Consider the following 5,000-nt stretch of genomic DNA (forward strand, 5'->3'; position numbering starts at 1 on the left):
GGTAGGATTTCAACGGGGTCCGCCTCGGGACGCACGAGCACGCACGAGGCGGTCGCACGCCTTCGGCTCGCCCCACCGGCAGGACGTCCCACGATACATGCCAGTTAAACACCGACGGGCGGTGAACCAACAGCGTGGGACACAAATCCAACTACGAGCTTTTTAACCGCAACAACTTTAATATACGCTATTGGAGCTGGAATTACCGCGGCTGCTGGCACCAGACTTGCCCTCCAATAGATACTCGTTAAAGGATTTAAAGTGTACTCATTCCGATTACGGGGCCTCGGATGAGTCCCGTATCGTTATTTTTCGTCACTACCTCCCCGTGCCGGGAGTGGGTAATTTGCGCGCCTGCTGCCTTCCTTGGATGTGGTAGCCGTTTCTCAGGCTCCCTCTCCGGAATCGAACCCTGATTCCCCGTTACCCGTTACAACCATGGTAGGCGCAGAACCTACCATCGACAGTTGATAAGGCAGACATTTGAAAGATGCGTCGCCGGTACGAGGACCGTGCGATCAGCCCAAAGTTATTCAGAGTCACCAAGGCAAACGGACCGGACGAGCCGACCGATTGGTTTTGATCTAATAAAAGCGTCCCTTCCATCTCTGGTCGGGACTCTGTTTGCATGTATTAGCTCTAGAATTACCACAGTTATCCAAGTAACGTGGGTACGATCTAAGGAACCATAACTGATTTAATGAGCCATTCGCGGTTTCACCTTAATGCGGCTTGTACTGAGACATGCATGGCTTAATCTTTGAGACAAGCATATGACTACTGGCAGGATCAACCAGGGAGCTGCGTCAACTAGAGCTGAGCAGCCGGCCGCCCGGGAGTGTGTCCCGGAGGCCCGCGCGAACACGCAAGCGTCCGCTCAATTATTCCGCAAACAGGAGGAGGCTGGGCTCCCCTGCACGATACACCTCGAAACCCTCTCAGGTCCCGGCGGCGCGCAGCGCCGTCCTAAGTACTTGGTCGGGTTCGAGAGAGGCGCAATCGCCCGGAGATAGGCGAGTAGACGCTTTCAGTGCGACCACCCGTGCTCCCAACTGAGCTTGCCGCTGCCGACAGAGGCCCGGGAGCGTGCTGTCGTGGTGTTGCCGGCGGGAGACAACACGCGGCCACAAACAGTGGCCGGGCAGCTCCAACGCCAGCGCCACAGAGGGGCAGAGCCCCACTTGGGTGCCAAAGCGAACTCTCCCAGCACAGCGCACGCGCCAACACATCCGCACAGCTGCGATACAAACCACCTGCGAGAACCGCGGGGGCGACCGAGCAGCAGACGGCGTCGCGGCGCCGAGTGCCGGGCGGCGGCGCATCCTCAACGCACACAGTCCTCAATCGGACCAGCACACTGCAGATGTCCACCGCGCTTCGCACCGGGCCCGCGAGGACCCACTTTGGCCGCACGGCGCCGCGCGTTGGGTGCGCCGGCGCGCAGCTGCGCCGCCTGCCGCGTCCGTCGGCCGGCGCGCCTGCCACTGGGCGCCCCCACCAGCCGGCTGTAGCGCGTGCGCCCACGCAGCGCGCGGCCAGCACGCCGGGCGCTCCCCCCTCACCGGCCGGGGACGGTCCCACCCAGCCACCGCCGCGTATCGCTTCATACCCACATGCCCACTCACGTTCGTGGGTATGACGGGTGTCGCTGAAGCAACCAGTTAATACCTGTACCGATTGTCGCAATCAATGATTCACCTCCAGCGTATACAACCGCGCAACAACGGATTTCCAGTTCATTTGCGTAACTTGGGCAGCAAACGTAGACGTCCATCTACATTTGCAAATTCAGTGGGTCTTGCATGCCTGGATGATATGCGTCACGACACGCCACATCAGCCCACATACATGCTGCGACGTATGCACGAGAGAACACGTGGAAGGTGGCCCGCGTACGTATGCGAATGCCATTGCACAGCTGCGAAGCTCATTGAACACGCAAACTCCCGCCTGACGAACTAGAGGCGACAGGGGAGCGATATAAGTCTTACAGCAGTACACATTACAGTGGATAGCGGGACCATGTGGAACGTACGCACCACTCGCTAGATGTTGTGAGGGTACGCACCGTAACATGAATCAATACGCAGGACACCAGAGAGTGCGAGCACTGACCTATGTTGAGAGGGTTGCGATTAGGCAACGCTACATGAATGTTTCAATTCATATAACAATTACAGGTTAGGTTAGGGCGCAACGTGCGTTAGGTTAGGGCGCAACGTGCGTTAGGTTAGGGCGCAACGTAGGTTAGGTTAGGGCCCAACGTAGGTTAGGTTAGGGCCCAACGTAGGTTAGGTTAGGGCCCAACGTAGGTTAGGTTAGGGCCCAACGTAGGTTAGGTTAGGGCCCAACGTAGGTTAGGTTAGGGCCCAACGTAGGTTAGGTTAGGGCCCAACGTAGGTTAGGTTAGGGCCCAACGTAGGTTAGGTTAGGGCCCAACGTAGGTTAGGTTAGGGCCCAACGTAGGTTAGGTTAGGGCCCAACGTAGGTTAGGTTAGGGCCCAACGTAGGTTAGGTTAGGGCCCAACGTAGGTTAGGTTAGGGCCCAACGTAGGTTAGGTTAGGGCCCAACGTAGGTTAGGTTAGGGCCCAACGTAGGTTAGGTTAGGGCCCAACGTAGGTTAGGTTAGGGCCCAACGTAGGTTAGGTTAGGGCCCAACGTAGGTTAGGTTAGGGCCCAACGTAGGTTAGGTTAGGGCCCAACGTAGGTTAGGTTAGGGCCCAACGTAGGTTAGGTTAGGGCCCAACGTAGGTTAGGTTAGGGCCCAACGTAGGTTAGGTTAGGGCCCAACGTAGGTTAGGTTAGGGCCCAACGTAGGTTAGGTTAGGGCCCAACGTAGGTTAGGTTAGGGCCCAACGTAGGTTAGGTTAGGGCCCAACGTAGGTTAGGTTAGGGCCCAACGTAGGTTAGGTTAGGGCCCAACGTAGGTTAGGTTAGGGCCCAACGTAGGTTAGGTTAGGGCCCAACGTAGGTTAGGTTAGGGCCCAACGTAGGTTAGGTTAGGGCCCAACGTAGGTTAGGTTAGGGCCCAACGTAGGTTAGGTTAGGGCCCAACGTAGGTTAGGTTAGGGCCCAACGTAGGTTAGGTTAGGGCCCAACGTAGGTTAGGTTAGGGCCCAACGTAGGTTAGGTTAGGGCGCAACGTAGGTTAGGTTAGGGCGCAACGTAGGTTAGGTTAGGGCGCAACGTAGGTTAGGTTAGGGCGCAACGTAGGTTAGGTTAGGGCGCAACGTAGGTTAGGTTAGGGCGCAACGTAGGTTAGGTTAGGGCGCAACGTAGGTTAGGTTAAGGCGCAACGTAGGTTAGGTTAAGGCGCAACGTAGGTTAGGTTAAGGCGCAACGTAGGTTAGGTTAAGGCGCAACATAGGTTAGGTTAAGGCGCAACATAGGTTAGGTTAAGGCGCAACATAGGTTAGGTTAAGGCGCAACATAGGTTAGGTTAAGGCGCAACATAGGTTAGGTTAAGGCGCAACATGGGTTAGGTTAAGGGATGGTGTATGAGGGGGGGAGGGGACGAGGTTCGTTCATAGTGATGATGGTAAGTGGACGCCTGAGGCACCCTGAGATGTGTCACGTCAGGATGCACCTTTGGCTCAGGGGAGGTGGTGCGCCGGTTCCGTGGGTGTGGCAAGGGAGTGGCAGACCTGTGTCTTTCATTCCTGCCATTGCTTATATGCTGTGAGACACGCCAGTGTGGTGGTGTTGGCTGCACCCCTGTGTAGCACATGTGTGGGTGTTTGTGGCTTATCTGCGTAATGATGGTTGTTGGAAGAGTGAGATATTCTGTTTTTGGGGTGGACCTCCTGGTTTTGTTATCATAGTGTGAATGGTGTAATGTGGCGGAGAGGATGCACTGGATGTTGTTCCATGGTGGTGCTTAGATATTGTGTCTGTGTCTGTTACAGCCAGAGAGTAGTGTGTGATAGGGTGTCTCGGTGACGTGTAGTTCACATTGTGTGCACAGACTGTCAGCATGTATAGGGACAGTTGTATGTCGTATGTCATCTATATTCCGATGGCTCTGCATCTATTAGTTATCAGCGCCATGTATCAGTTTAATCTGGTTGCAGTCTCGTGGTGTTCTATCTCTGTACAGTAGTAGAGGTGCGACTGCACTACGTAGCTACCCCTTGCGGCAGCTTTCCCCGGTGTATGGCATATGATTATCAGCAATGAGTCGATTAGTGACAACTGGTCGTGTGACAACGTCACATGTCTGCGGGTGGGATACGCTACAACCTGCTTGTGGGTCAGGGCTCAGTAATGCTCTCCTCACACTGAGCGCTCGGACCGTCATTACCCGTCTGCGTGATATATTGCGGAGCGCTTTTAGCCATTGCCAGAGTCTTTGCGACTGCGAGTGCAACGCCCATGGGGACCGACATGGTTGGGGCGCTTCCTAGCTGATCGCTCAGCATCGGAATCCGTACTGTGAGCACGCAATCGCGCACAGACTTAGAGCATGTGTAGGGACAGCGGGAATTTCGCATCTTGGATAAAACGCTTCATGAAACGGATGATATAGGGGTGGATTGCAACTTACGACTGCGAGAAAAGTCCGCCGTTCATCCGCTGGAGTTGCAATTTGGGCAGGTGACGTGAGGCACGTACGGGGGCGGGTGACGTGATTGTCGGTGGACGACGTCGTGCGGCGCAGGGACTGGCGTTGGTGCTCTTGTGGTGGACAGTGGATGCAGGCTTTGTGGGTGGGGTCGGGAAACGGGTACTGTGCGCCCATCGCCGTCGTAGTCAGCTTGGCGTCGCATAGATGGCGGTACTGTTTTTGTGGTGCGATCGACATGGTGGTTGTAGTGCTGTCGGATGCGCGTAGATGGGGCTATTGCATGTGGTTTCGTCGTGTTTTCATAGATGGCGATGCTGTGTTTTGGCACTATGGTTGGCGTGGTGTCATTGCATTCCTGTAGATGGCGGTGTCGTGTCGTGTCTGGGCTGGGCTGGATGTCCATGTAGTTTCGTCACATTGCCAGAGATGGCATTC

The 5,000-nt window shown here is 55.6% G+C and overlaps 1 non-coding gene across 1 annotated transcript in view; it reads right to left on the minus strand.

Annotated features, from left to right (window-relative positions):
• LOC126197269 (small subunit ribosomal RNA) overlaps window positions 1-800 on the minus strand; it is a 1,909-nt gene extending 1,109 nt beyond the window's left edge. The window contains exon 1 of the ribosomal RNA XR_007539645.1: window positions 1-800. This exon is cut by the window's left edge and continues 1,109 nt beyond it. This is a non-coding gene — a ribosomal RNA (small subunit ribosomal RNA).
• Between the last annotated feature and the right edge of the window lie 4,200 nt (window positions 801-5,000).

Source organism: Schistocerca nitens, chromosome 7 (genome assembly GCF_023898315.1).
Source record: "Schistocerca nitens isolate TAMUIC-IGC-003100 chromosome 7, iqSchNite1.1, whole genome shotgun sequence".
NCBI lineage: Eukaryota > Metazoa > Arthropoda > Insecta > Orthoptera > Acrididae > Schistocerca > Schistocerca nitens.